Below are 19416 nucleotides of genomic sequence, written 5' to 3'. Positions count from 1 at the left end.
TTTACACCAAATGATTTTAATTGCTGTGCAGGCGGTGCCCTCAAAGGTACTGGTAGGGCTGGCCAGGGTCATGCAACATCCCAGCGATGGGCTGTGGGGAAATGAAAGGACTTTCCTGGGAGCCCCGGCCCCTGCAGAGCACAGGGGACACTCTCCTGGAGGCTTCATTGTTGCTGCAGCACAGAACAGGGGTAGGCGTGCACTTTTTGTGTGTGAGATGTGTTGCTGTGTTGCTTTTTTTTTTTTTCTTTTCCCTTTTGGCAGCTGTTTATCTAATCAGCACTATTTGCTGCATCACAAGTGAGAGATCTAATCAAAAGTCAGGTGCATTTTTCACAGCTCAGGGTATGTCCGACAGCCAAACCGAGACAATAAAACCGCGGTCAATTGATGTGGCGAAACAAAAGCATTCTCTAAAACATCCTGACGGGAGGAAATGCTGAGTGCGCCGTGGCCAGGCAGGGAGCGAGGGAGCGAGCCCGGCGGAAAGGGCTGCACAACGGCTCAGGAAGCTTTCTGCTCATGTGCAAACACAGGCGGGCTCAGCCCCGGCCAAACCGAGGGCTTGTTGTTATTCCTTCCTTATCAACCCCCTCGCATCCCTTCCTTGCCGGCCCCGCCGCCAGCCCTTGCAGGGCCGTGCAGCTGCTGCGCTGCCGCCGGCTTTTCTTCTGTTAGCAGTCGCCAAATCTGCCTCGGCTTCCCCCAGCACCTCGCTCGGCCACCAAAGAGCAGGGTTCAGGGCTGTCCCTGCTTCGTGCTCTTGTCCTGCTCATCTCCGGTGTGTGCACGGTCTCTGTAGCTGCTGGGAGCTCTCCTAGCGGCATCAAGTGCCCCGCTGAAAATAATCGGCATGAAAGCATCCTCTGGGAAAGAGGGGTGGCAAATGTAAATACAAGGTGTTAAATACAAATATAAATATCTCGTGTTGCAGCTTAATGGTGGCTGCATTTCAGTGTCAGCTGGAGTGACATGAACGACATGAGCAAGTGCCAGCAACATAGGGAGGGAGCATTAAAAACTGGGTGCAAGTTGAGTTTTTTCTTTGTTTTATTCTACGTGTATTACCTCCGTCCTAGTGCTTTGAAGTGCTTTAAGCCTCACAGAACTTCTGCTGAGTATAGATGGAGATACTCCCCCATTTATGGGTGGCTCAGCAGTGACACAGCCATTAAATGTCATGTCCGTGTCCCAGCCTGAACCAGAGGCTCTGGCACCCATCCAGGCAGCCCCAAGTCCTTCCCGAGGCTGAAATCGCAGACTTTTTTCGGGAGTAAAGGAACACCTTTGTATAGGAATGGCCGTAAAGTGCTACTGAGAACTTTATAGCTTGCTCTGTGCATTGCTGAAAGCAATCAAATTTATCAGAGCAAACAAGCTTTAATTTAACAGTTGGACTTGATGATCTTAGAGGTCTTTTCCAACCTAAATGATTCTGTAACTCTGTAATTGTATTATTAACTATATCTTCCAGGTCGAGCACAGTAAAAACAGCACAACCCTCTCAGGTGAGCAGACTCCTGCCCATCAGCACCGCAAACCCTTCACAGCAAAGCAGAAAGTCCCAGGCCATGGAAAATCATCTTCCTTTCTCTGCTGCTGGTTCTTTATTTCTTTTTCATTGATGTAGCATGGGGAAGACCCGTCCTGGCGGCAGAGGCCCCTCAGTGGCAGGATCTGTCACACACAAGCACGTCCTCATGGTGCTGTCCTGCAGCACCCACCAAGCATTCGTCTGCATCTTGTGCTGAAGTTCCTGGTTAAGGGTAGGAGCCTCCCATGCCCATTGCACTGTGGCAGCCACCAAAACCAAAGCCAGATCCTGGGAAAATTCCCAGGCACCGCTAGGAAAATGCCCAAGATCTAGGGCAAAACTCGTGTGCAGATTTTCTCCCCCTGGGAATGCACATTCCTCTGTTCGAGGCAATTTAGTTTAGAGGGTGCAGAAGTACTATTCCTCATTAATTTTAACAGGTAAGCGTTTGAAGCCCCAGCACATGCTGCAGCCAGATCGGATGCTTGCTGTGTGGCTGCCCACCACAGAGCGGAGCCAGGGCTCAGGCCATCACTGAAGTTCCTGCATGACTTTGAAACCGCAGCAGGAGCAGCCTGAGGTATATACATACATATGTATAGCAATGCTGCTATCTGCTGGCTGTGCTTTGCTAAAACATTTAACGCCTTGCTCTCGAATGGGGCTGGTACTTGGGCAATGGTGTACTTGGTACTTGGGCCCAGGCAGAAGCAGCACCCACTCCTGCTCCACTGTCTGCTGTGCCCCGGGGAGCAGGACATTCCCCCCAGAGGTGGCTGTAGCATATGAAATCATGCAAGAAATACACACATACAACAGGCTTTGAAGATGATGTTCTAGGAGCTGCAAACACCTGAGATGAAATTTCTAAAATGAATTTCCCATCGATGCATTTTTACACCTGCTTGTTGTGAGCCGTGTTCTGCAGGAGTGGTGTGGGAGGTCTGCGACGGGCCCCGCGAGCTTTGCAGCCCCAGCACCGTGAAGGCAGAAATGCAGGCGGCTTCCCAAAACGTCCTGGGTCCAACTCCAGGCGCCTGACAGAAAAAAACAAGGAGCCAGCCAAAGAGGAGCGTGGAGGTTCCTGTGACCGACCAGCCCTGGGCACGGCGCTGCAGCCCCTGGGTGCCCTGTGTTACACCACGGTTGAGCCGTGCAGTGCCGTGAGGACCTGCGTGTGGTGAGACAGCAGCTCTGCCTTCACCTTCAGGAGCAGCGTTTGTGTGGAGCTTTTCCATCCCCTAGGAAAAAAAATAATTATTATATTTACAACTATTGGTGTTGCAAGCGCCTCACAGGTGTTTTAATTCTAAGGCTTTAATCTTAGCCTTCAGATCCATTTAATTTGCCGGTGTTTTGATTTGTAGTAGCAGACATAAATGAGATTATCTGTCCCTCGAGATAAACTGTCAAAGACGAACGCTGAAGAGTTGGGCTTTAAAACCACTTTAGCACACTGTTGCTGTGAGCCCCGGCACGGAGCCGCAGCTGAGCACAGATCGGTGTAAGGCGTGCATCACCCCCCCGAGCGGGGACAGAACAGGGCACGGGACAGGGCTTCTTGGAAAAAAATTGTTGAAAGTTTATCTGTTATTTTTTAATAGAAAGCTATTTTGTTTTGGAAAAAGGAGCCTAGCTCTGTCTTCTCACTCTACTTGTAGAAAACAAACAGCCTGAAGACAGCTACGCTTCTTTTGTCTTGCGTAAAAGCTGTCCCGAGGGCCTCTACAAGGCAAGTTTGTTTTCAGGTTGCACTTTTTTTATTTTATTCCTGTAAATTAAACAATGCTTTACTTAGCCTGCATTATTTATTTGCTATTTCTGGTTCTTTTAATTGTGATTATTATTTCTTCATTTTTTTAATTTTTATGTTTGCATCTTCCTTCTTTTCTTATCTTTTGCCTGCCCCAGAGGCTCATTGCTGCTTTGGCAACATGTTAACGTGTTTAGGAATGATAAGACATCTAATTAATAGTTTAATTAACAGTACAAGGTCCTAATAGCTTATTAAAGGAAAATCATTCAGAAAATTATTTTTCTTTCCTTGTGTTGGTACACTATAATTTATGAGCAAATGATAAAATGGTTTTGAACGGTGTTCAGACTTTCAGTAAGGAAAGTGGCACTGGATTCCAGATTTCATGGGGGATTTTGCACCACTAATTCCATTATTTTTTCTTGTTTGAAAACAATTTAACAGATTAACAGAACCAATTCTGAAGGAACAATGCTGCTCTGGCATGGCTGGCAGAAGTCTGATGCTTCTGAGAGAGGAATTAAGTAAAACTGCCCTCCCTACTGCGGCGTAAAAACAAATCCCGGGGGAAGTAAACTTGCTCTGGAAGAGGCTGAAGGGTTGGAGCTGGGGCAGCGTGGAGCCCACGGCTCTCCCCGGCCCTCTCAACCTTCTCCACAAATATGCATTAAAAGTAATCATTTGTACCTGCAGGACTCCTTGGTTTGCCATCTCCAGAGGAGTTTAGGAAAACCTGAAAGCCCTGAGGGCCCTCCTGCTTTCCCAGCAAGGAGCTCAGCACGAAGCCCTGGCAGAAGGCAGGAGCACCGAAGGGAACCAGGCCACGGCGCCGCAGCTCGGATTCCAGCGGCCGCGGTGTTTTTCCTCTGACCCACACAAAGATTTCTTTCTAAATTTATCTCGCCGTTCATCGACAGTCCCACTTAGCAGCAGATTACGAGGCCGGGCAGGCCGGGCCAATTCAAACGAGGGCAGGGGAGCCCGAAGAGCCCGCGGCCCAGGCGGCAGCGGGTGCTGCAGGAGGCTGGGTGGGAACACTGGGGGCTCGCTGCGTGGGGGCTGCAGCACCCAAACCCCAAGGATCCCGGAGCCTGGTTTGTTCTCCCCTCTAGGATTTTTGCAGGGCTGTGAAAGGAGCTGAGGGACCCTCGTGTGCTTCCATGTGAATTGCCAGGCGTGAAGCAGCGCTCGGCTCCGGCCATGAGTATTGGCAGGGGGCTGTGCAGCACCCACGCAGCCGAGCATCCCTCGGTCCCCTGGCTCCACACCTGCATGGGACAGACCCGAGATGCTTTGACACAGCCTGGGGGATCACCAAGACTGCTATTCTGTGCTGAATATGCAGCGTGGTGTAACCCGTCCTGCCGTGAATGCGTGGGTGCCAACGCTGTCCGCGTGTTTTGCAGGCAGAACTGCAGCCCGACACGGGGAGTTTGCTCCGTGTTTGGAATCACAGAGGGAAATTATGCAGTTACAAGGATGGCATAATTGAGAGAATGCTTGACTAGCGCAATTTTCTTATGTGCCTGTCAGCAAATCACTTAATCTGTGCTGTGCCAAGTTTCCCATCCGTTAAATGGGGAATGATTATCCCCCTGCTTCCTAGGAGGGAGCGCGAATAATACCCACTAATGACTGTGGAGGTGCTGGAAGGTGGCCACGGAGACGCGCGGTGACACACGGAGTAGCTGCAGAACTGGAGAGAGCGAGCAGCGCTTCAAAACCAACCTTCACAAACGGATTCCTCCTCCTGCTGCTCTTTTATTTTTATTTTTTTTTTAAACGTATTTATTGAAGAAGATCCCAAAATAGGTTTGCCTCTCCCGCTCCGGATTTTTGAAGCTTTCTCAGGCATTCCTGGGCCAGGACACCCCGGGTCCTATGTGCAAGAACAGGAAAATGCGGCCGAGAAGGAGCACCCCGGGCAGCGAGGAGCTCTGCCTCCGCCCGTCCGACGGCCCCCCCGGCCCCCCCATCGAGCCGGGCCCGGGGGGGGGCGATGCCCGGCGCCTCCCGGGAGCTGCAGGCGGCGCGGGGTCACCTTGGCCGCATCGAGCCGGGGTTGGGGGGGCCCCGGGGGCCCCGGGAGGGGTCCCGCTACCGCCCCCCCGCCTCCGTTCCTGCTCCGGCTGCATCCTGCACGGCCAGGGGCAGCCGCTGCTGGTTCCCCCCCCCGGAGCCGTGGGGATGCTGCGAGCAGCCAGGCAGGTACCGGGGGGGCATTGGGGGGATGTGGGGGGGATGCAGGGGGTGCACGAGGGGGAATGGGGCTGTGGGGGGGGGCGGCTGCGGCACGGCACAGCCCGGGAGCATCCCGGGTGTGCACAGCCCGCGCACATCCAGTCCCAGCCCACCCCCTGCACGTCCCATCCCATCCCATAACAGCAATAATAATAACAGATATACATAATATACATAAGAATGCAAGTAATGCATAAGAATAATATATATATATAAGAATAATAATAAAAAGCTAATTATCTTGCATTTAATATAATAATAACAATTATATATAAGAATAATAGGTATACATAATATATATAAGAAGAATTGATATGCATAAGAATAATATATAATAATAATAATAATAAAAGCTAATTATGTTGCGTTTAAACACGCGGACCTGCACAGAAGAAGTCTCGGACAACTCTGCCCAGGCTCACTCCTTCCTACCGGATCAGTGGGACCGTCCATCTGGGGCTAAATGGGAGCAGGAGGAGGGCTTGAAGGGGTCTCTCACTCATTTCTGCTTTAACGGAAGGCCACGGAGGTTGAAAGTGGCTGCTTTGCAGCTTTGTGCTTTCTCTGCTTTTCTATTTAGGGATAATTGTTCCATAAAGCATTGTATGTTCTAGGCAATGGGTTGTTATGTTCTTTTTTTTTTTTTTTTTCCTTTCAGAACGTATGATGTCGTTTCTGTTTGTAGACTATTTTAATAGCGAGGTGGCAGAGACAAACTTTACTCAATAAAGTTGCCTTTCCCTCGGGCAGCTTTAGCCCAGATAAACAGGCTTTAAAGTCCCGGTTTAGCCTGGGACTAGGACTGTTTACCATTCATCATTGTTAGTTAATTGCTGTTTGGCTAAATATTTAGTTTGGATTAAGTTCTTCTGTGCTTTTTTCTTACAAAATAATAAATAAAGGTGTGCTTAGTAACATGATAAAGGGCTTTCTAGAAGGCTTTTTAAAGATACTCTGCAATAGAAGAGCTTCATAAAGTTATTTTCTATATTTTTCTTACTTGTAGTTTGTTGTGGTACCATTTGCAATTAGCCAAGCTAAAGTAGCAGGGGTATTTGATTCCTGCCTACTTTTTCTCCTAAAGTTATGCCAAGCTGCATTTCTCACATTATTGTGTTGTTTTCTGGAGTGTTTCTAGAGACTTCATTACCAGTTTCATTCCTTATTCTGAAAAGAAAAAAAAAAAAATACAGCTTGCATCATTGTTTAAATCCACAAAATTGAACTTGTGGTCTACAAATTGACCTGCTCGATAGAAGAGGACAGTGCAACAGGACAGATTTGAGAAAGGCGCTGAGAAGGAACTGCACTTAGCACCTTTAGCAGCAGCACGCCTGCTTTTCCAACCCTTTCACCCCAGTGGAGGTTTTAATGAGCAGCAAGGATGAGGATCGGTTTTAGGGTTAATTCTCAAGGCAGCCCTTTGTTTGCAGGTACCCAGAAGACCTGGATCCCCGCCCTGCAGAGGTGGAGGGCAGCCGAAACCAGCTGGATTTGTGTTTGGAGGTGGCTCCGGAGCAGCTCCCTGCCTGCGCAGAGCCCGGCCGGCGTTGGAGCTCACGGGGTTGCTGTATGAGACCACGCTGTGCAGGCTGAGCGAGTGGATCAGGTGTGGATATTAACGGGGCAGGGGGCCCGGGAGAGACAGAAATGAGCAGAAATCCCCCACTGCAGAGGCTGCTTCTGCAGGAGACTCGGTGCCCCGTGGAAAGGTCTGTGCTTCGCAGTGCCTTTTTTGGTACAATGCTGCCAACTCCCGTGTTCTGCTGCAGTGACCCAATCGTTATATAAACAAGGGTTTAATTTTGGAACTTTAATATTTAAGAGGCTTAAGTTTCTTTTGCTCAGACTTATTTTCATACGCTGCCCATCTGACAAAACACTTCTTACCTACATTATCAGCTGCTAACAAAGTATCCTGCAGCTGTGTTCATGGTCCATTTGAGCGAGTATTTTACTTGAGATAATTCCTTGCCTTAGGATCGCTGTCAGACTGGAGCAGGGCTTAGAGGACTGCATGGCCCTGGCTGGCCCTTCTGAGTTCTCAGCCTGCCTACCTCCTTTGAAAAACAAAAGGCAAGTAACACAGAAGGGTGTGCTAATGCTAAGAGCAGCAAAGGCTGACACGGATGGTTGCCTATAAAAATATTACCCTTACAAACCAGCATCCTTTGGAGTATAACCACAGGACTCCTTCCTGAGATGGGACCTCTACTAGAAGCGACTTGTGTAACTCATATGCACCGGCTCCTGCAAGGAGAGAGGCTGGAGCAGCGTTGATCCCTTCTTGCTGTCTTCTGCAGAAGAGTAGTTTGCTTTTTTCTGCAGTCGGTAAACATTCAGTTTAGCGATGGTAACACAGATGTCTCCCTGGTGGGACAGAAGCTCAGCTCATCACGTGCTGTCAGAGACGAAGATGTAGTTTCTCATCTGCCGTCCTGCTGCAGGTGTGCTACCAGCTCTCCAGCCTTGACTGTTCTGTTCTAAAGCCTGCAAAGAAGCTAGAGGAACAGGAAACAACTTAAAAGTGCTTTGAAGGAAGGAGTTACCATGGAAATGGAAGCCAGGTATTTTTTTCACATTCTATTAGAAGGCAGTAGGTCTTTCTCAATCAAACTTTCATGCCCTTGATAACATGACTTCTGTCTCTTTTTCTTTGCAATGGTCCAAAGTTGTAAGGCATCTGCATGTTGTTTTTAGGGCTCTCCAGTCATTGAACGACTAAATGTGCAGTGCTGAAGCTCACTGACACACTAACCCTGCACTACTCAAAGTAGCTCCCTTCAAATACCAGTTACCTAAGCGTGATAGATTTCCCCACCTCGTGGTCGCTGTGAAATGGGTTTACAGAAGGAAGCTTTTGTTCTTTGTTCCGTAGGAATTACACTAGTTTTCTGGGAAATAAATATCTGCCTTTAAAGCAGGACTTCACATTTCTATTACGGTCCTATGCTTTCTTACCTGGGTCCACTTTCATGTGGTGGCCTTTCCACAGCATACCAGTTGTACAACGTTGATGGAAAGAAAGTACAACTTGCACCCTTTAAAATGTTTTAATGGTGCTGGCTATGCTGGACTGTGAAATGAGTAAGACCTGGGGCTGGATGCAACACAAAGCTGCTCTCTGGAGTGTTTATCCAGCGTCCTGCAGTTTCACGGTGCCCTGTGGCCGTGGACTGTCACGCTGCCTGCTCAGTACAGTTCGTCACGTAAACAGAATGATGCAAAGGCAAGAGTTAGCCCTGCCCTGCTGGGGCTGCACAAATCCATCATGCCAAGAGCTGGCCTTTTCCCCTGCCTGGCAGGGAGCACCTCGGGAAGCCGGCAGGCACAGCGTTTATCTACCTATCTACCGTCATTCCCACATCCCACTTGGAAGCCTTCAGTTAGGGGTACATTTTTTAACCTATCCCTTTGAGCATGCCTACAAATTCTGAAGTCAATCAGTTCGTTTTTTTCCCCAGCCCACTGCCTATCGTGAGATCCTTCCTTTACTCCTCCCTGTTTTATTGTGGATGAGCCCCGCTGGTTTTGTACCATCGCTAAATGCTGCCAGCTCATTCTCCACACCCTGAATGCTCAAGTGACTTTCAGCATCCTGGCTGCGTGTTAATGCACACTCCAGCACCCAGCATTTCGGTTTTCCCCTCTGCCCAGGGTCCGGTCCAAGCACCAGATTGTCCTTCAGAGCCGGCTGCAGGCCACAGTCAGCTCCCATCTTGGACGACCTCATTTTAACCTCCCCGTTTCGAGGCAGCAGTGGCATTATATAACCTGGATTTCAGCGGGTTTGGTAGTGAGGCTGTGCAGAAACAAATGCGCACTCGCAGGAGTCAGGGCAAAACGGGCGCCTTCTGCTGCTGCCCTTGCCCATGTGCCCCCTCCCAGCTGCTGGAGGAAGCCTCCAGCTCCCAGCTCCAGCACGGCAGCCGCAGGTCTCCAGGCTGACATTGCAGAAAGCATTCGCTGCATCTCGGGGAGGGCATTGCTAAGGAGGGAGGCTCTTAGCAGCTCAAAAGCAAACCCTCGGGGAGCCCGGGGCTCCCCCAGGTAGCCTTGTTGAAAGCGCGTGTGTCAGAGGGAAGGCTGAGACTTAGGTCTCGCTCATTCTTGGCTCGTTGATGTGCAGCTCTGATGGCCTTATTTTCACCTGTCATATCCAAGCTGTTTCCCTATATTCCCCTTCAGCATCTCCCTCTTCTCACCCAAGGCTTATTACTGATGGAAACAGGGTATGCTAAATGCCAGAAGACAGTTTCCCGCACAAGCTTCCATTTCACAGACTCCTTGACTTTTTATAAATACCCTGGACCTTTTACCCTGCTGTAGATTTACCTCTTTGAAAGCTAACTGTCCTACAGATGTGGGCAGTAAAGTGAGACAGTTTTTCCAAAAGGAGAGAACCTCTGTTACTAGGCTGTGGTCGTTTGGGGACTGTAGGAAAATGATCAAAACAGAGCAGCAAGGTTAATGCAGATGCTGTTGTTGGAGTCACAGCTCCCCTCACTGCCCCGAAGCATGCAGAATTTCCTTGTGTCCTTGCACTGGGAGGCAGAATTACCACCATATGCTGACATGCCACTCTTGCGTGCCTCATCCAGCACACTGTTTCCCCAGGCATTGCTTGCTTTGGCTGCCAGTCCTTCAGAGTTAATAGCCTGGTCTGGGTGCCCATCGCATCTCCTGGGCAGCTCTGCTGGTGTGTAGGTGATGCTCAATAGCTCATTTACATCAGGCTTTGCTTTTCTGTGCAATCCTTTGCCTCAGAGATGAAACCAACCCCTCTAGTACTGTTGTGCAACAAAGAAACGAGTATGGAAACTATGTTTATATGTTTACAAAAGAATATAGGTGTGTTTTTTGTCCTCCTTCTTGAGTAAGGTGAAATATTCAATTTAAAGCAAATTGGAATTCAAGTCTTGGTGCCTCAATGCAACCAGGACAGTTGCAGTGTAAGACTGTCAGCTCAGCAGTCCCTGACTGCTCAGAAATGACTTTTCTTCTAATATTACTACTGAGTTAGAATCCACTCAATAATAATTTTAGAATCCATTTTCTTTTCATTATTTAAGACGCGTGTGTGTCTCTTCCCTTTATCTTGATTTAAAAGAATTTATGAGGAAAACTTTTAAAGTCTCTCTTTGGTTTTGACTTTGCTTTTTAACTTCTTGGGGCTGATAATTTTGTGTACAATGCAGCAGACTTTCCAATGATTTAGGTCTCAGGAAATCTGGAGGTCTTTTCCTCTTTTGAGGAATACCGTTTGTTAGGATCGAGCCAATCCGCAGCACCTCCAGAGCTGTGGCAAGCATGAAATCCCTCGGGACAGCCTAAATGATGGAGGCATCTGTGCTGTCCCTGGCTGGGTGAGACGGCTCCGTGTAGGCAGAGGGTCAGGACAGGCAACTTTCTTTCTGGTGAACCAAGTGCTGTTGCTTGAAAAACATTTTCTGAGAATGGGCAGCAAGGGACCTGACGCTGTTTTATAACGTGCTCGGTGGGAGGTTGCTTCCAGGTGTTACTTAATTCTTGCCTTTTATGTGCTCCATGGCAAAACCAGGCGAGCCGTACTGGCCGTGAGTTTCCTCTCTTCTGGAGCTGTTGCTGGGGCTGGCGTGTTTGTGTCCCATCCCCTCTGACACACCTTGCTCTCGTTGCCAAGTAACTAATCATATTGCTGAGAGCCAGCATTGTGCCTGAACCGCTCTGGCATTCCTACTCTTCCTCTTCCTTCTCCCCACCTCCCGCTCTGCCCTGGCTGGGATCGTGTTGTAATGGCAAAGGCGACCTCCCATTCCGCACGGCTTCAGGCACCTCGGATCCGCTGGTGAGCGGAGCGTGCCCAGCGGTGGGCTTCGATGTGCGGTTGCGGCAAACAGGGCTAATGCACACCTCTGCGAGATAATTTGGGTTACCATGGTTACGTGTGGAAAATAGGGCTGTGGGTGAACCCAGGACAGCAGCGCATGAAGCGCACCTCACGCCGTGGCGAGCCCTCGCCTCACGGCACACTGAGGTGATGGAGGCCGAGCGGCGGCCATCTTCTGGCCTGCAGCAACTCCCCCAGGCTTCCCGGCCCATATCGGCCTGTATTGAGGAGCTGGCCAGGGGCAAGGGACCCTCTATGGGCTCCCAAGTGACCCCCAGGTGGCTCCCTGGCCTCCATGTGCAGCATGGGGACCTGAGCAGGAAGGTCCATGCTGCAGCACTGAGGTCTGTGTGTTGAGAGCGAGGGTCCAAGTCTGCTGGAAATGTTCGAAACCACAGCACATAGATCAGAGGGGAATGTTTGCTATTGCTGTGGGAAAAGAGAAAGCTCACCTATTCCTCCAAAATAGAGTTCCTTCAGCTGAACTCTGAAGCCCTCATAAACTATCAGCCCATGGGCATCTGCTGGCCCTCAGTACTGTAGCAAGCTTCAACAACCTATGACAGAAAACCCAGGATGAATATAGCATCTAGAAACGGCTTTAGTAGTGCGGAAAGACAGTGTTTGTGTGACTGCTGATATGAGCTGTGTGCTGGAGGCAAAGCAGATGGCTTCAGCTGGGCTCAGGAGAGCTCGAGGTGATGCTGTGCAGAAAATGGTCCCCACCTTCCCTGGAGGGACGGAGCCAACGCAACCCATGGGATCTGCCCAACCCGCAAGTGATGCAACGTTTCTGGCAGCCCTGAGCGTACCTGGAACACAATCATCTCAACGACTTGGTGAAATACCTTCCTGTTGGAGAAAAACCCATCAAAAAAAGGGGCAAATGAAGCCTGGAGTGAGCTACAGTTTAAAAAAAAAAAAAAAAAAAAAAAAAAGTGCAAAGTTCCTACACCAAGCAGAGCTTTTACTGACAGAAGGTTTTGGAAACTCCATTAAATCACGTCGGGACTCGGCTATTTATCTTTCACAGTAACCTACTCAGAGAATGCGGCAGTGGATGGCAGCACAAAAGCCTCACAAGGCGAGTTTCTGCCAGGCTGGTTTCGGTGTGTTAAAGTGCACCGAGCTATTGCTGACTTCCAAAGAGAGAAACTGCTCAGCACAGGTATAAATGAGAAGGAGGTAAAGGCCTGCTAGAAATACTACTCTTGTCTTTTTGAAGTATTAAATGCCTCCTTTTCCGGGCCCGGTTGTGAGGAACACAAAATGACAGTGTGGGAAAAAAATTAAAAAGTGGTGGCCTGTGTCCAGCACAGCCAACAGGCAAATAAATCGTGTTCACGCTATTAATCTCTTAATAATATGGTTGATCTTTGTGCTGTTCAAAATAGTTGTTTAAAAAAGGCTTCAAACTTAATATATTAGTTACAATATATTCTTAATGCTTTATTTTTGGGGGGAGAAATAGCATTAGAGGCTGGCTCAGAGGCTTAAACCCTGTCCTTGCTGTCCCGTTGGTGCTGGCGCTGCCAGCAGGCTGACCGCTCATCCTCGGCCGTGCTTTCCCCTTTAAAGCAGTAAAATGATACAGTCCTGTACAGGCTGAGAAGGGGCTGGGTTGTTTTTTGTTTTCTTTAAAAAGAAAAATAGTTGGCAGGGACATGAGCAAAGCTGAAAGTGTTTTCATCTGTTTTGTTTTGTAATGTTTAATTTTTTTTTTCTTTTTTTCTACTTTACGAATTATCCAAAGCACTCAAAGCAAAGGTATCCCGTTCTGGAAAGGGAAAAAAAATCTACAGGCAGACTGATATGGCTAATCAGAATTGGTCAAATATGAATAATGAAAATATACTGAAAAATACTATATCTATTTTTTCTTAGGAAGAAAAAATTAGAAAATTCAACTTCTAATCAAGAGTGGTTTGCAAAATAGTTCTGGGCTGGGAAAAATAACCAGCTCTTGCACAAAAATATTTTTGTGATTTATTTTTATTCTGTTAATGGTAATTTGGATTTTAGAACTTAATTGTGGTATCCAAATGAATCTTGTTTTCTAAGTGCAAAGTACCCATCCTAACTTTTAAACTGTTGTGCACCCTTATTTTAAGAAAGGCTACAGAAGAGAACTGACAAAAAGACAAGCAGATTTTTAAAAATGTGTTGGTAGTTGGGGGAGAGAACAGATGGGAAATGAGTCTCTTCTTGCTTCCTCTTTTTAACAAGTATTTTTAAGAGATAATACCTTATAATTACTTATTTTTAGAAGCGGTGAGAAGCCTCAGCCGGGACCCAGGGGCCAGAGTGGCTCAGTGCTGTACAAGCAAAGGCAGTTTATCACCAGCCAAAATAATTTACAATCCCAGTTTCAAGGACGAGACAGCAGGAAGCTACAAAACTCAGGCAGGACTTGCCACCATCTGAACCAGCGTGAAAGGCAAAAACGCCCCGGTTAGTGATGGTGAGGGTTTATTCAAATGAAACCACTCTGAATATCACAATTTCATTCCAGGCAGGGGCTGGCATATTCAGTGAGAGGAGCCCTCGTGTTCGTTGGTCTCTAAGGCACCACCAGGCTGCTTTTCACTCGAGCTGCTTTTCTGCTTGGGTATCCTGCAAAGCACGGGCAGGAGGCAGAGGTCTTGCTTCAGGTGAGGGACGGTGATGCTGAGAAAGCTGCCTGGGAAAGTCCTTAATCAGAGGTTCCCCCCCCCCACCCCTCCTTTTTTTTTTTTTTTTTTTTTTTTTTTCTTTTTCTCCCAACTGGAAAGTTTTGCTTTGTCATGAAGGTTGGTTAAACTTTTAATAGGTATACAGGACGTAGCCTCAGCAAGTTGGGAGGAGGCAGCAGGACTGACAACCCTGGGCTGCAGAACAGCCAAAAACTGCTACAAGGGCAGCCGGGACATGGCAGACTCAATGCGTGTGGCCATCTTGTGTGAGAATCAAACCAGGGACGTGCAGATGAATTTCTGTCAGCCCAGGTGAGCAGCCCTAAGCCCAGCAATACGGCCGTTCTGGAGTCGGTATTTCCCATTTAATGAAAAATGTGACAAAGCAGCCCTGAATCCCAGATCTTCGCTTCAGTGGGGAGATGAGTGCCAAAAATGTATAATGAAATCTCTCAAAAGCTGTTAAGAAAAATAATATTTACCAATGCTCAAAACAAGGGAGGTTTTCCCAGACAGATGCCTGCCTCCTTCCCCACCAGAATTTCTCTCCGCCCCGGTGCCGCCTGCCCGGCCGACCTCGGCGTGGTGCTGACAGCGCTCGGATCCTGCCCGCTTTGATGGCTGCGTCCTAAAATTTGTCAGGACTTGCTCTATTTTTTCTATGGCATCCAAACAAGCTCAGTTAGGTGCTTTGAATGGAATCCTCGGTGTTTCCCCTGTAGTTGTGGGAGCTTTGTTTCTCAGTTATGTAAATCCTTTATATTGAGGAAATGTTTGATGAAGTTTTCCCTTGTTTTAGTGGCCCAGAAGGGCTTTCAGTTGCTGGCTGTTTGTCACCACAGAGGCGATCTGTGCAGACCCAAATGCATCCCTTCTGCTCACCTAGTGATTACTGCATTAAGTCCTGCTTTCTGATAAAACTACGTAATTATAGCAATACATTTTCTGGCTAAATATTTAAATTGGTAATTAGCAGACATCTTCAGGATAGGAAAATAGTTGTTTTCCATAGTTTCATTGGCTTTATGTGAGAAAAGAACTCCTGTTGTTTGGAAAGCAGAGTCTTAAGTATGTGTATTTTTATCTAAATATTTTGTAATTCTGCTTATGAGGTAGTAGCTCGGCTCTCTATATGCCTGCTGTCATAAATAAACAAGCAGGGATTTACGGACATTCCTCTGGAGTCCTATGGGATGCACTGGCACCAGGGACCCTCCTCGGGGCTTTAACCACGCCGTGCAACCCGTCCCAGGAGCGTAATCCTCGGGGGGCTGCGGGCAGCACAAGAAGCCTGCAGGCAGGCTGTGATCTTTTACATTTCCAACCCCAAACCCGCATGTTACCTGACCCTATTTTCCAGCGGTTTGCTTGGGCTGTTTCTCCTGCTATTGCCAACTGCAAGAGCCGGATTTCCAGGGCAGGAGGCTGAGGCCAGACCGTGTCAGCCCGTCCCGAGCCGGGGCAGCCCGAGGTGGGTGAGGAGGGGGCTGCCACCAACACCCGCTGCCCCCCGAGGACGGTGCCCGGCTGGAGCCCGGCACAACCCGGCACTGTGTGACCCCGGCCCCCTGTCCATTCACAGCCTCGTGTCCCCATGTGAAACGGGAAACCCTGCAAAAGTAGAAGTGTGGCTGTAATTAGGATTAATCTATTTTTAGCAAGTCTGTCTGCTGCCCTGTCCGTGCTCCAGCTGCGATGTTTAATTCTGCCCAGCTTGACTTTCTGCAGTTGCACCCGGGACTGATACGAAAGAAATCTTTTAAATTTCAGTTTGTGGGGTTTTGTTGTTTTTTGTTGTTGTTGTTTTGTCTTGGGTTGGGTTGGGTATGGTGTTTTTTACAAAACAGTTTTTTTTTTTTTCTTTTTTAATTCCATGTACAAAGGCCGGGAAAACCCAGCACTAAAGCAACACAAAGATTGCCGCATAAAAACAGTTGTACAACTTTTACTATCGTTATTATTCATTTTACTATGCAGTTTGGAATCCTAGTCATAGATCAGGAATGTGTTGTACCCAGAGCTGCACAAACAGCACGAAAGGAAAATCGCCTCTTACAAACTATATTGAGGAAAAACACGAAGTGGTATCGCCACGGTTTGTCCTGAGCAGCACCGGGACACGACGGTAAAGGTGTGTGTGAGCCGCCAGCCCAGCACCTGGTCATTTACCAGTCCTGTATTTAAATACCTGCCGTTCGTGTGTTTAACCATTTATCAGGTATTTGTAAAGGGAACTTTAAGTGAGATTAGCAGTTGGGAAAACACAATGAAACACAGCTGGACCGAGATCACTCGATTCCCCCGCCCCGCCACCCCTTCCCCGGTAATGTTTGGCTTTTGCAAATATTCGAGAACCACCGAGAGACGGAGCCCGGGCACGGGGCTGAGACCTGGGGGGGCCACACAGGGCTAGGGCCGGGCTGCCCCTTGGGTGGGCTCGTGCTGGACATCTGCTGGGGCAGGAGGATGCCCTCCTTGGTCAGAAACGCTGCTCTCCCCCCAGAACACCCAGCGTTCAGCCCAGGGGCATGTTCTGCTCCGCATGTACGGGCCGGGGGTAATTTCCTCTCCCCCTGCCCGTCCCCCCACCATGTATTTTGGTGACTCACGCAGCTTCAGAGTGCTGAGCGTGGAGAGCGGCTATTTCTGGGCTTCCACCGCCATCCCTGCTACCTCCAACTGTGCTGTCAGTGCACCTCAGCCATGCACAGCACCCCCGCGGGCTCTATTCTTAGCAGCTAATAGCTGAAATAATTACTTTTGTCTCAGCTCCTTCGCTTTGGAACCGAGCACAACCTGCAGCTCAGGAGCCTGCCCGCTCGCCCCTGCCTGGACCTCAGCAGCCTCCCTTCCCCGGGAGGGCTACAAGGCAGAGCTGGCGTCAGGATGCCAAATTCCTTGAACCCAGCTTCAGCGTGGGGCACACGCTCTGCTTGGAAGCAGCTTGCATGCTGACATGGTGCCACCCCTCTGAAAAGGAGCTCGGTTCTTCCAGCTGGGATTTTCTTAGACTTCGCAGGGAAAATGCCAGGACTGCAGCTCTCCGGAGGGGCGGCCAGGTTTTTCACCTGCAGGTTTCCATTTCGGTGCCTGCTTTTTGTGTGGGCTGGATTGCTACAGAGCATGCAAGTATTTTATGCAAATCCAACTACTCAACACATCCCTGACGGTTGTTGGGAACTAATCCACGCCTCTCGTTTTTGATCTCAGTGCCAGCTCCTTCCCCTGGGCCACCCCTGGGGACTGGGCACCCACCCCAGCAGCTGAACGGCCCCGCAGCAGGGGGAGAGCAGAGGGAACTTGTGAGCAGTCAGCTGGGCGCACCTGAGCAGGTCAGAACCAAGTTTAAAACTGCTCCAGAAAGGGGTTTTATTGCCATTTTTATGCCTGCCCGTTCTTCCTCCTGCCGGCAGGGACCACAGCGAGAGGATCAGCACGTGCATGTGCTGGGCTGGCAGAGGTGTGTGAGGCTGTTCGAGCCACTCAAAGCGAGGAGTTACTGAAACTACCGCAGAAGCCATTTCCCTGGCATTACTAATGAAACTTGTCTGGGTAACAATAAACCTTTCAGGAAAAAAAAAAAATACACACACTGAACCTAAATGTTTGTTGTGACTCAGTAGCTTTTCTATTATTGTCACAGCATAAAACAATGCACTGTGCATGTAGAGAATATTCCCTCACGAACTTTGGTGGCTGTGTTAGCAGACATCATCCCTGTTAGGGAGCTGCACGCTGCCAGCTTCCCAAAATCCTGCAGGTTTTGGGGCTCACTGGGACGGCGCTGCAGGACTGCAGCTTGTCTGTCGGCGTCAAAGATGTATTTCTGCTTTTCTTCCAGAAACTAAGGAAGTACCTCCTCTAAATAATTGTTTCCTACCAATTTCCTCCCAAAGCCACGCTGCTCCGGCAGCTCCTCTTTCAGATGGCGATTAAGTCTCGCTAATTGACTGGGGGCCTTCTGGGCAATAAGGAGTGTAATTAAGCAAGAGGCACAGCTTGAGTAAAATCTGGGAGCAAGGAACTCCCGAATTTCTGTAGAGCTTTATTCCACGTACAATCTGGGTCAAATTATTAAGCCTGTACTTAATTCAGCCTTCCCATATGCAAAATTGTATTGATTTTAAATAAGCAAACATTAAAAACTTGCCAGTTTCCCTAGGCTAACAACTACCATTACTTCACTTGCAGTTAACTTAGAGAATTGTTTTACTACAGCAAAGAATTAAGTAGTTTTGTCGTTGCTGATGATTTTAAGGCTGACTTACAACAAGCAGATTAAAAGAATTTTAATGAATCACCTTCTGGTTGGTGAAGGTTAGGGGAAGCAGTCCCAGCAGATGAGCTATCGTGGTATTGTTTAAGGGGGTATTTCTTGAATCAAGCTGGCTGGGAATTCTGTGCTGAAATAGACTTTTGTTGGAAAACATCTTGCTGAGGGTTTAGCATTTTGAGAAGCAGCAGCAGCTTTGACAAATTTCACATTTGGAAAAAAAGCTTTTAAAGTAGCCAGGATCCCGTGTAGGTATATGAAAAACGTTACCGGTTTGCTTTCAGTACAATGGTTGGTAAACTGAAGACCTTTGTGCTAAGTGATACTAGTCAGTAAATTTGGCATTTACCTGTCCACATTTGCCTGAGTCTTTGCGTCATCAGCTTATAACCAGCTGCTCCCCAGGGTGACACGCCGAGATGTCACTTACACGATCGAGGTCGGGGCGTTACGCAGATCCACAGCTGTGCAGACTTGCAAAGTCCTGGGCAGGAATTCGTTTGGCATTGCCGAGGCCGTTGGCTTATTTGATCTCAACCTTTTAGTTAAACAGGAACATGCCCTGATTTTAACAATCGCAGTTTCCTGCAGTCAGGAGGAAGGTGTGGCTGATGGCATTTAAACCGGAGCCGGAGCCAAGACTTCACCAGCAGGAAGCCGAGAGGGCCGTGTAGTACCACCGGGGCTTCATTCGTCACTAAAAACACCAAGGAGATTCCTCTGTGGCCAGCCAGAGTTATTTTATCACCCACAATACCACAAGGCATTAGATGACGTTCGTGAGTGTTAGATTTTCGTAACTCCAGACTCGGTATGTTATCCCTATTAAGGTCATTGTAGCATGACAGCAGAGAATAACAGGGTAGGTGCCAGGGAACCGAGGATGCACATTTATGTACTGCTTGCATACAAGCAACGGCAAGCCTGCGCTCCTCCGTTCTCTGATGAGTTGCTTCCTGACCCTTTCATGCTGCTGGGGTCCCCACACACCCACCCCAATTTAGAGTGGACACTGACACAACCGTGTGTGTGCTGAGACTCTTCTCCCCTACCTCCCGTCACCCCTGCGGA

General features: G+C 48.7%; 1 long non-coding RNA gene across 2 annotated transcripts in view; it reads left to right on the top strand.

The window, feature by feature from the left end:
- The first annotated feature begins 5033 nt into the window (after positions 1 to 5033).
- Positions 5034 to 19416, top strand: part of LOC311423737 — a 29165-nt gene continuing 14782 nt past the window's right edge. The window contains exons 1-2 of one of the 2 annotated variants that reach the window (XR_014685840.1): positions 5034 to 5494; positions 6965 to 8468. This is a non-coding gene — a long non-coding RNA (uncharacterized lncRNA). Of the gene's footprint in view, positions 5495 to 6964; positions 8469 to 19416 lie in introns of those variants that run through there. The other variant, XR_014685839.1, reaches the window with a different exon arrangement.

Source organism: Aythya ferina (genome assembly GCF_964211825.1).
Source record: "Aythya ferina genome assembly, chromosome: 25".
NCBI lineage: Eukaryota > Metazoa > Chordata > Aves > Anseriformes > Anatidae > Aythya > Aythya ferina.
Note: the sequence above shows the minus strand (reverse complement) of the source record. Positions and strands in the feature narration are given on the sequence as shown.